The sequence below is a fragment of the Felis catus genome, chromosome B1 (genome assembly GCF_018350175.1).
Source record: "Felis catus isolate Fca126 chromosome B1, F.catus_Fca126_mat1.0, whole genome shotgun sequence".
In the NCBI taxonomy this organism is placed as follows: domain Eukaryota; kingdom Metazoa; phylum Chordata; class Mammalia; order Carnivora; family Felidae; genus Felis; species Felis catus.
The window spans coordinates 68,815,184-68,827,659 of record NC_058371.1 but is presented as its reverse complement, the minus strand read 5'-3'; the positions used below and the strand labels follow the sequence as shown (position 1 = coordinate 68,827,659).

Here is a 12,476-nt window from a genome sequence, read left to right as displayed (position 1 = left end):
CACTGCAAATTTCCTTTCCTAGAATCTGGGGTTTATGGGTTCCCAAGTTCTTTGGACCAAGATCAGTGGCAGGTTTGTATTACCTTCACTCTTTCAAGAACATAGGTGCGCTTACTATGCCCGGCACCAGAACGAGGTTCTGGGGAGACCGCAATAATAGAACAAAGTGTCTGTTATTATTATAGAGCTTATATGCCAGTATGGGAGGCAGACAACAAACAGGCAAGTCAGATATTTAGGAAGTATCATGAAGACAAAAGCCAGATAAGGAATAGAAAATGCCAGGCATGCTGTTTTTGTGGGGGTGGGCTGAAGAGTGGGAGGTATCCTTCGAGCAGGGAGCTAACTGCAGGGAAAGAGCCAGCAATTGTCCCAGTGCAGGGGGTGGGGGGAGGGGCCAGACACTCCCTTCCACTCCCTAGAATCACAGATCCCTGCACAGAGAGGGAGCTGACCATGTCATTCTCCGGCAACCCTCCACTGACCCCCCATAGTCTTCAGGATAAAGTCCAAATTCTTTAGCACAGCACACAGGGGTGTGTGATGTTGCTGTTTGGTTTTTGTCTGTTTTCTTTTTTTAAATGGTCTGCCCACATGGGCCTTTCTGGTCTGTGCTCAGCCCATCCCTCCTCTCAGACACCCACACAGTGCTGCATTGTGCATGCACCCTTTCCTCTGGGAACTCTGAAGAAGTCACGCTTTCAGACTTTCAGCCTTGTGCTTCAGTTTCTCCTTTTGCCTGTAATTCCCTCCCTCCTCCTCTCCTGACAAACTGCAGCCAAGACTTTAAACATCACCTTTTCTGTAAAGACTTTCCTTATTCCTGTCAGGCAGCCATTTTTCTCCTTTGATAGTGCATTGCATTTGACTTTTTTGTAGAAACTATTAGAATATACCTAAATGTCTATGCAGCCCTCTCTCTCCCTCTGAACTCAGCGCTCCTTCCAGAGCCCAGCATGTTTCTCGTTCATCATTGGACCCCCAGTGCTCATTACTTGGAAGACTCATAGTTGACACTCAACTAGTCTGTGGTGGACGAAGTAATGAGGAAGGGGGGAGAAGATCAGAGCTGAGTTAGTGCAGAGGTTCTTTCCTGCCCACTCCCCTCCAAGTGCCTGCCAGCCTCTTCTCCCTCTTGCCACCAGCGGGCACGCAGAAGCAGATCCCTACAGTCTGGTTTGTCTGCGTTTTGTTATTTAGAAACGAGATTAATAGCTGGGAATCATTTCAAGAAAGTTTAAAGGACTAGCAGTCGCTAGTGGGTAGAATGTATGAACAGGTATTGTTTATAGTTTCTATTAGCTTGATTAATGATTCATAGGAGAACTACTTCATGCAAATGTGCCACATTTTCATTAAAAATAATACATTACAACCTGAAACTAGTATTATACATTATGTTAACTAACTGGAATTTAAATAAAATCTTGAAAAATTTTAAGTAAAAATAACGTATGCTAGAAGTAATTATACCAAATAGAAAAGGAAAATCCTTGCATGCAAGCAGCCTTCATTTCAGTGCTAAAATATTTTATAATCTTCTATTTCAAATTCAGAATATCATACATCCCCGAATCTTGAATCCCCAGGAGCAATGGAAAGCTAAAAATAAGTTGTAATCCAAAGATTTTGAAGAGCTTATAAAAACAATAGCCACATCAACTATGGAGATTTATACGCACTATATTGAACATAACAACCGAGCCACAAAAGTCAAAAGAGGTAAGCCAAGGAGCAGAAGGTTTGGTTCCAGAGGGGTTTGGAGAATGAATGGTAGGCCATCATCAATGATTCCACGGTATACAAACACACAGCAGCCAATACAAACACAGAGACCCCAAAATAAATAAAACCAAATATTCTTAGTGTAACAATCTTACTATTAGTTCTTATATTAAGTAGGCCCCTAAGGGTCAGATTTATTTCTTTTTGAAATAATTTCAAGCTTGCAGAAAAGTGGAAGCACAGTAAAAAAGCTTTTTTTTTTTCCTGAACAATTTAGAAGTACATAATTGACATGATATCCATCATTCCCAAATACCTGAGTGTGTTAATTCCTACAAATAAGGTCATTCTACATAATTTCAGTGTAACGGTCAATGTCAGAAGGAAATCAGCACAAGCAATAAAAGCAAAAATAAACAAGTGGGACCACACTAAACTAAAAAGCATCTGCACAACAAAGGAAACAATCAACAGAGTAAAAAGACAACCTACAGAATGGGAAAATTTATTTGAGACCATATATCTGCTAATGTGTCAATATCCACAATATGTAATTCATACAACTCACTAGCAAAGAACAACAACAAATAGTGCACCCCCCTCCAAAATGAGCAAAGGACCTGAATAGACAGTTTTCCCAAAGATATACAAATGGCTAACAGGCACATAAGAAGATGCTAAACATTATCAATCATTAGGGAAATGCAAGTTAAAACCACAATGAGATATCACCTCACGCCTGTTCGAATGGTCATCATCAAAAAGACAATAGACAAAAAATGTTGGTGTGGATGTGGAGAAAAGGGAATCCTTGTGCTCTGTTGGTGGGAACGTCAACTGGGACAGCCACTATGGAAAAGAGTATGGAAGTTCATCAAAAAATTAAAAATAGAACTACCATATGGTCCAGCTATTCTATGTCTGGGAGGATATCCAAAGGAAATGAAAACATTAACTGAAAAAGATAACTGCTGTCCCATGTTTATAGAAGCATTACTTACAATAGCCAAGACACGGAAACAACCTTAATGTCCATCGGTGGATGGAAGAATGAAGAAGTTGTGGTATACATACACAATGGAATAAGCTTCAGCCATAAAAAATGAGGAAATCCTACCATTTGTGACAACATGAGTGGGCCTTGAAGGCATTATGCTAAATTAAATAAGTCAGACAGAGAAAGACAATGTGTGATCTCACTTATATGTGGAATCTAAAAACAGAAACTACCAAACTCATAGGAAAAAAAAAAGAAAATCAGACATGGAGGCAGAGGCATGAGTGGGGGTTGGGGAGGGGAGATTAGAAGAAAGTAGTCCAAAGGTGTAACCTTCTAGTCACAAGATGTAGAAGCACTAGGGAGGTAATGTGCACCGTGATGACTATAGCTTAACACTACTATGTGGTGTACAGGAAAGTTATTAAGAGAGTAAATTCTAGGAGTCCTCATCACAAGGAAATTTGTTTTTCTCTTTTTTGTATCTACATGAGATGCTGGATTTTACCTAAACCTGCTTGGTGATCATTTCAAAGTATATGCGAATCTAACTATCATGCTCTACATCTTAAACTTATGTGGTGATGTGTGTCCATTATTATTCCCCAGTGAAACTGCAGGAGAAATCAGAGGAAATCAGAAAATTAACATGTTTGTACTGCCACTACCCAATCCTCAGACACCATTCAAGTTTCCCAATAACGTCTGTTTTGCAAACGGATCCATTTAAGAACCACACATTGCATTTAGTTTTCTCATCTCTTTAGTCTTAAATCTGGAACCCTTCCCTGATATTCCTATGACTTTCACACAGCCTTGATACTTTGGAAGAACACAGGCCAGTTATTTTGTAGATGTTCCTCAGTTTGGGTTTATCTTATGTTTTCTCTTGACTAGATTCAGGCTATGCATTTTGGGTCAGGAATAACACAAAATGGCGATGGTGTCACATCCTATTATTAGCGAGATTCACTAAGGTCACTTGGTTCAGGTGGTATCTGCCATGCTTCTCTTTTGTAAAATTACTTTTCTCTTTTGTTTTTAGTATTTTGTGAGAAAAAGCATTGAAGTTATGTAAAAACCTCATCCTGTGTCAAATGTCCAATTAATTAACATCAGTTTGGACTCATGATTTCCTATTTTATTCATTGGGTTATAATCCATTCATAACATTCATTTTCATGCTCAGGTTGTCCCAGATTTGGCTAGAGAGAACTCTTTCAATCTGGCTTCTGTGTCCTTATGACTGCTCCTATCATTCTTTGAGCACTTCCTTACTTTTTTAGCAAAAAAAGATGTTCCAGGTTCATCTATCCCTTCCCCAGCTCCTGAACAATCCATTTCTTGAAGCTCTGGTTTCCTTTAATGGAGAATGATACTTAGAAACCAAGATCTGGGTATTAGGTATTCCTCTTAGTGTTGAGGTATCACTGTCACACAACCTTCTGAGACAACATTACACAGGGTGCATTAGAGGGTTTATTCTCATTTTCTCCCTTTGCATATTTGTAACTCACTTCTCCTATGGTGGGAAACCTGATTCCCATTCTCTTTATGTATTTACCTATTTGCTCAGTCCTCCTGTCAGTAATCAATGTCTCATTGCTACCACCATCCCCACCTTGTATGTGTTCTCCTCACCCCATTTGGGATTCAACACTCCACTCTAGGATACCCTCTTGTAGCCTTTATCACCCTACTTTGTACCATCAAAGTTTGTCTCCTAGCTTTTTGTTGAAAAATCCACATTTCAAATAATATAATGCCAATTCTACACATGAGATTTCTTTCCCCTCCCTAGGTCTTGTTGTTGCTGTTTGTTGTTTAAGTGATTTTCCTGGACTAATTGTCTAAATTTTGTCATGTGTGCCTCCTGAATTTCCTGCCCAGTTAGCTTGGTGATCATCTACTGATTGGATAGAAATTTCCTTAGATGTCTCAAATCAATATGTCTTTTGGCCATTGTGTGTGTAGAGACCATGCCTTTAGTGCTTTGGCAGGCAGCTGACAACTCCACCTTAGCCTTCATTTCCTGCTTGCATAGAGCTTCAAGATTAGCCAAAGGTGAGAGATTAGGACCTTCTTGGGTTTTTCCTCAGCACGTGCACAGCACTGCGCGTGTGCATAGCCTCCTAGATTTCTAGGCATACGTTGGAGCCTTTCAAAATCCCCTATGAACATCTCACTTCTCAGTTTTTCACTTTGATATTTGTAGCCCTCTCCTTGTTTGCTCCACTGGTGTTGTCCCCTCAGGCAGCTGTGGTATCAAACAGCTGCTGCTAATGGTTTTTGATGAATGCCCATGAGACACAGCTGCTTCACACAGTCAGGTCAAATAACGACAAGCCCTGAGAATGGAACTTTTCCAGGGATTTTCAAGATGGATCAAATATGACATTTCTCTGAGCATGAGTTTTTTTCAAGGAGCTTCAAACCCATGTTTCCCCTCCAGTGACTGGTAGGCTTCTAGTTTTCACAGCTACCATGGTTGTGAAGCTATTGGTTTTTTCAAGGCCACCATGGAGCTGAGAAGGGAGAATGGGAATAGAGAAATTTATTTTGTTTTTAATTTCTTTATTAAGTTTTTTATTTTAATTCAAGTATAGTTAACATACAGTTTTATATTATTTTCAGGTGTACAATATAGTGATTCAACAATTCTATACATTACTCGGTGCTCATCATAAGTATGCTCTTTAATCCCCATCACCTATTTCACCCATCCCCCCACTCACCTTCCTCTGGTAACCATCAGCTTGTTCTCTATAGTTAAGAGTCTATTTCTTGGTTTGTCTCTGGGGAATAGAGCAATTTAAATTTACAATACCCAAAGATCAGGGCACCTGGGAGTCTCAGTCGGTTACGCGTCTGACTTGGGCTGAGGTCATAATCTTGCAGCCTGTAAATTCAAGCCCCGCATAGGGCTCTGTGCTGACAGCTCAGAGCCTGGAGCCTGCTTGGGATGCTGTGTCTCCCTCTCTCTCTGCCCGTCCCCCACTTACGCTCTGTCTCTTGCTCTCTCTCACTCTCTCTGTCTCAAAAAATAAACGTTAAAAAATTTTAAAAATACCCAAAGATAATTGTTCTTTCTGAGACACAGTGATTTTTTTCTTAAATAAATACTCCATGGATCATTGGAAGTATTTGTTTATTAGCTTCCAATGTTTTTAAAAAAAGTAATTTTGACAATTTTTGCCCAGTGCTCTTATTTCTTTTTGGAAGAGTATATTTTTGGAGGCCCTTAATGCACTATGCCTGAAGTGCTTCCCAAACAGAATTATTTTAAAGTGTCATGGAGGCTCACTGTTTAAGGAGAAATTGTCTGTGTCTTCTGTTTCCACTTCTTCATTTGCACCTCCTCCATATTCTGCCTTCTGCTTTCTGTTGCCATTACTTCATTGTGATGATTCTTACCTCAGCCAACAGCAGCCTCCTTCCCATCTGCCAGATCAAACCATCTCTTCTCAGACTTTCTAGTATGATTTCCCAGAAGCTTTTGCAGTTGTTGACATTGCCCTCCTCCCTCTTTTCCACTTGGGCTTCCAAAGTTCTTCTCTTTATGTTCTTCTCTCTCCTCTCCTTATATTACTTCATCTACATTCTTTTAGAAGAATCTCTTATTCTTTTTGCTTCTTTATCATCGGTATCCCCCAGAATTCCATCCTTGATTCTTATCTCTTGGTATGCTACCACCCATCTCCAAACCAGGAAATAGCATTTACATCCAGTGATCCAACCCACATCAAAATACTGATGTCAAAAATTTCTACTTTCACCTCTATAATTTAAACACAAATTCCAAGATTCTTACTGATCATAGTACCAGGATATCTCATAACTAGTAATAATTTCTAGCATTCATTAAGATATATGAGCTTCCAGGAACTATGCTAGTTGCTTGATATGTATTACCTCTAATTTTCATAAGAATCCCATATGGTAGATATAATTTTCTGCTTTTTACAGCTGAGGTTAGATTGACTCAGCAATTTATCCAAGATCAAACAGTTAAAAAGCAGTAGAGCTGGGACGTGAACTCAGTTGTTGGATTCTAAGCTTATGCAGTCTCATCTGTAAAATGGGGCTAATATTATAATACTACTCTTCATGAGAGTTTCATGAGTTAATGTTTATAAAGCACTTAAAACAGTATCTGACCCGTGGTAGAAATTCAGTGAAGTGTTGGCCATTTATTGCCTCTCACCTCATTTCCCCATCTCCCTACCTCTGCTCCTCCCTCAAATACCCTCTCCTTCCCATATTCCCTATTTTGAGCAATGACATAACCATATACACAGCCACCCAAAAGAGACAATCAGAATCGCCTTCGACTTTTACATCTCCTCCATTTCTCCACATTTAATTGGTTGCCAAGTCCCACTGAGTCTTTCTCTAAACCATCTCGCCATGCCCACCTCTATAATTCCGGCTCCCTTCATTGTGATGATTACAATATCACCAGTCTTCCTTCCTTCAGCCTCCCCTTTCTCCACTCCATCCATTCAGCAAACAGTTTTCTACGCTCATTATGTGCCAGGTATTCTTTCTAACACACAGATTTGATTATATCACTTTCTTACTTGAAAACATAAAAACAACAGTTTGTTGCCTCCAGAATGAAGCGCAAAATCTTTGGTTATGGCATTTGAAACGGTACACAATCTGGCCCCTGTCCTGCAGTTCCAGTCTTGCCTCCCACCACACCCCTGAACCAGTACCCCGTTTTAGCCACACCTCAACACATCATGCCTTTGCTTATGCAATTCCTTATGGCTGAGGTTCCTTTCCTAGCTCCACTTCCACGTTCTCCTTTTTATTTCCCACGCCTTCATAGTGTAGCTCGTGTTACATCTTCTACAAGGCCTGACCTTCCACAGTGGGCCACAGTCATGACCTACTTTGTTCCCCATACTACGTGGTATACCTATTATACTGGTGTCGTCATGGTGACTCTCACTCTCAGTAAATCTGCAAGTAAAAGGAAGGAACTGTTTCTTACTTTTGTGTGTTTCCAATGTCTAGCAGAGTTCCTGACCTAGAACATGTTTTTTGTCCATTTTGTTCACTTGTATAAAGATACAAAGAAATAGCTTTGTAGTTACCTCCAGCGGGAGGGTCTGTGACAGTCCGTGATGGAGGGTTTGGAATGAGGTGGAATTGATTTTAAATTCATACTCTCTCTTTTGCTGTTTGAATTTTAAAAGCCGTGAACATGTATTCTTTTTATAATAACACATGTCTGAATTTTCCTTAAAAATTGTTGGTTACTTGGGAAATGACCAAAATTTTCCTAGCAGCCTGGACAGCGGAGAAATGGGCTGAGAAGATAAAATAGATTTCAGTGCTAAGTTAGGAAATGACTGGCTGGGCCTCGCTTATGTAACTGTCTAAAACTGATGGGACAAACAACTTTCATTTAGACACTTCTGCCAGAGAAAACACTCTGGATAGTTGAGAACAGGGCTCTGCTAGGGCTGGTGCTCTGCTCAGTCTTTGGGGTTCCCGCTTTTTTTATAACTAGAGTTGGACCCATAGGAAACTCCGGGCAGCCTCTTTGATTCATGACCCAACAATTCAGTGAACTCTCAGTATGTTGGCGAAATAACCAGCTTGAATTAATATGTTTACTTAAACTGATCAAAGTAGCTGCTTATTCTGGAGATTGACCACCCAGCATCAGTCTTTCCCAAGAGCAAAGCTTTTTCCACTATTTGGACATCTTTTGGATTCCCTCTGGTTGACTAAAAATAGTTCTAATAAGTGGTAAAATTATGGTCTTCTGGATTCCACAGTTAAAGAAACAAATTACTAACTGTTTAGGTTCCAGTGAGTCAGTCTGGTTGTCTAATATAGACCCAAAAACAGTTATTCACTTGAGTTTCAAAGAGCGAAATATATGGAAACTTCCCCTTAGGGCCTCAGCATTTTCCCTGCAGCATCATAAAATGATGTAACTGTGTATATCTGGCCTATGGAGAGACTGCTGCTGTATCTGTATGGTGACTGAAAAGCGTGACTACCTATTTTCTCAGCAGGCTAGTTCCCTTAAATGTTTGCTTTCTCACAGGGTCATTGATTTCTGCTCTTTCCATTTCCAGAAGTACTCAACAGCCGTGGATGGCACATGGAAATTTTTGAGAAACACATTTAGAAATCATTTGGCAGGATCTATGCTTTCTGGGAGAACAGGCCTTCTCTCTCTCTGTTATTTTCTCTTTGGAACATTTGCAAGAAAATAAGACCCCTGTTTTTTTGAAGAATCTTTCTGAATTTATGGTGTAGTCTCCACCTAAAGTCAGAATCTGCCAAGGAATTACCATTAGGGCTTTAAAGATGTTTTTAATTGTATTTTTTCCTTTTCTGAATCGGCCTTCTACATAGATGGAGTGGGTGTTCCTGCTGACATAGGCAGTCACATATGTCGTATGATTTCAGACACCAGCTGCCTGAGAAAATACTCCCTTAGACTCTGCCTTGCTGTTTCCTTTTATTCCACAAGCAGAGACCAGGCTTCCAGTTCACCCAGTCAGGGAGAGGTACTATAAAGCGTTATTACCTGGCCCTTCTAGAGAGAATATATCTTGAAGGGGCAGTACCACAAAGGAAGAACTGAGGAAATTGGGGTGCTGCAAGTCAGTTTTAGCCATATCCTCATTTAGTGAAGTCCAACCTCATCACTTATACACTGATCTTCTTTCCCTGCCCCTATAGAATCATGCAGGATGATGCTGTGTCTTGTTTTCAAAAGACATAAACTTAATCCTCTGGGATAACACTTACTTGATCCTAGATCAACAGCTGTCATAGAGATTATTAAAAACATATTTTCGGGATATTTCATATTTGGACAAACAAAATGAGTGTGCAATTATATTCAGCAATTATTCATGGAGAAAAATTTAACGTCAATAGAATTCATCCGAGGTTCATTGTTGCCCAGGAGATTCCTACTGAGTGGAAAGAAAAAGAGGCTTATAAAAGAAGCTAATTTTTAGTAATTCCTATTCAAAGGAGCTTATAGAGATTTATCTGGAAGGCATATGTCATGCTTACTTGTTTAATGTTCTGTCTTCAGGATACTAGGAAAATTGATGTGCCACCTCTGAGTTGTAACTTAACCTATTTAAGATACATGTTCAAAGTAATATTCAGCTGAATGATTAGGACCATTTGGAATAATTTATAGCATCAAAGATCCAGAGCTGTCTATGTGCTGATTCTGTCTTTAGACAAGCAGACAACTAGAACTTATTAGCTATTAGTTTTCTTAGCTAGAGTTTATTGACCAAACACCTGGTCTGTGTTTGGCAGTGTAGCAGGTCCTCTGGGAGACTGTAGAGAAAGCTGGCAGTCCATGTAAAATGGACACATGGCAAAAGGGCAAAGACATTAGTATATGAATAAACAATTGCTTATTTACTGCTGTACCTGGATGAGTGGAATGATTACTAAGAGGTTATTTGACTACAATACACTTCGTGATGAAGTTCATCATTCGTGATGAAATGTAGAAGATAAACTTTTATGTTTGTTTGAATCTTTTATTCTTGGTTAATAGCGCCCTTCTTCCCCAAAGAGCAAAAATGCCTATGACCAGTTCTATGTCATTAGCAATTCAAAAACACATTTATTAAACAGGTCTCCGCATCTATGGGCACAGACTGTTTTGCAAAAGTGGATAGGATTATTTAAATGTATAAACAGAAGTGTGTAATTCACATTAGTATGAAACATATACTGCCTCAAGGATAGAAAAGAAATTGCTTCCCAAAGAAGTGTTTGGGAAAACACAAGAGAAGTCTTCCCAAACTGCCAGCATATTTCAAACATAAGAATATTGCTTAAAAGCTATTTTTAAAAGAAAGAGATCGCGAACGGTAAGAATATTTTTCTTTTAAGTAGAAAAAGCCCACTCTCAGACTTTCTTCTAGAAGGAAAGCATCAAAGGCTTGTGCAATTCTGTAAAATTACACACACCATATGCTTCAGACCTCGGATTGTGATTGTTTTGGTTTGATTTATTGTGTTACTTCATAGGAAGTGAAACCACTTTATTCAAAAGGCTTGTTAAATATTCTACCACTATGTTGAAGTAAAGAATTAATTTAAACAAGAAAGATTTCACATTACCCTAAGTGAACACTTTTTCATTACTTTGCCAGATTGTCTTCTCCGAGCTCCAGAATGTGAAAAATGCTGTCCTTGCCACAGTGATGTCACCAGCACGTTGCTGGTTGCCCTTCTGGGTGCCAGCTGGGCTTCCAGTTCCACGGGTTATGCAATCGAAATCAAACACGTTGTCTTCCTTTGCGGAATAGCTTACTCCACAAGGCTCCTGTTGCCGAGAGTGTGTCCACGGTGTAGAAGTACACAGAGGTGTTCACTGACTCTCATTCAGTATTTTAAAATGATTTATAGGAAGTGACTGTCTCTCCAGCACATAGACTCAGAGGCAGCTGTCCCACATCTTACCAGAAATGGCAGCATATTGGATTGACTAGGAATTGACATTTTAGGAATGTGGAATATAATTCCTAGTGTTGCTAGAGAAATGAGAGATTTTATATACGACACGCAGGCAGTTCTGCCAATTTCAGCAGCTAAGGACTTCTGCAATTATCAAGTCCGGGGCTTCTCTTCATGCTGGTGCTTCCTGGGCACCACTTACTTATTTGTGTATCAGAGAACCAAAAGGCAAAGGAAGGAGAGCAACATTTATTTCAGCTGCTTGACAGCCATCCAAGTGAAGGTTAGCTGGAAGACTGTAACAGTATTGACTCAGTTTAGTTTTGGACAAGTTTATCTATCCAGATGGTAAATCTTGACCTTCATTAACTAAGGATAAAATTGATACAATTCCATTTTAGTCACTTTGGAGATTTGAATATTATACACATAAGAAGAGACAAATTAGTTTAAAGATCCCTAGGTACCCATCACCCAACTTTAAACACTTTAATTTGTAGCCAGTCTTATTTCCTTTCTATCCTACTTACTAATCTTGCGCCTCTAAAATATCATATCTTTCTGGTATGACTCTCAACAATTTAAAACCTCTTTTCCTTGGGGCGCCTGGGTAGCTCAGTCGGTTAAGCATCTGTGGCTCGTGAGTTCGAGCCCCACACCAGGCTCTGTGCTGACAGCTCGGAGCCTGGAGCCTGTTTCAGATTCTGTGTATCCCTCTCTCTCTGCCCCTCCCCCACTCACACTCTGTCTCTCACTCTCTTAAAAATGAATAAGCTTTAAAAAAAAAAAAAAGAAACTTAAAAAAATTTTAACAATTTCACTGTATAGTCAGCATTCAAAATTTTAGTTCCTTCTGTTTGTATGTTTTTAGCAGAATCCAAATAAGTTTGACACCTTCAGTTGGTTGATAAATCTTTTGAGTTTCCCTTAATTCATAGGTTCTATTTCATCTCTTTTCTCCTTCTCCTTCTATACCTCCCCCCACCTCTCCTATTTCTTCTCTTCTCTTTCTTGCTATTTATTTGTTGAAGAGACTGGGCCACATGTCCTATAAAACTTCGCACAATATGTTCTTCTGACATCTCCATGATGTCATTTAACATTTTCTGCTGCCAGCTTATTTCCTGTACATTGTTAGTTGGATTTAGAGGTTTGATCTAAGTCACGTTGGGTTTTGGGGGCAAGACTGCTGTATTAATTTGCTAAAGCTTCTATAACAAAGTACAACAGACTGGGTGGCTAAAACAATAGAAATATATTTTCTCACTATTCTGGAGGCTAGAAGTCC

The 12,476-nt window shown here is 39.5% G+C and overlaps 1 protein-coding gene across 2 annotated transcripts in view; it reads right to left on the bottom strand.

Moving 5' to 3' along the window:
- Window positions 1–12,476, bottom strand: part of CB1H4orf45 (chromosome B1 C4orf45 homolog) — a 98,118-nt gene that overhangs the window by 16,100 nt on the left and 69,542 nt on the right. The gene's annotated exons all lie outside the window — the stretch shown is intronic.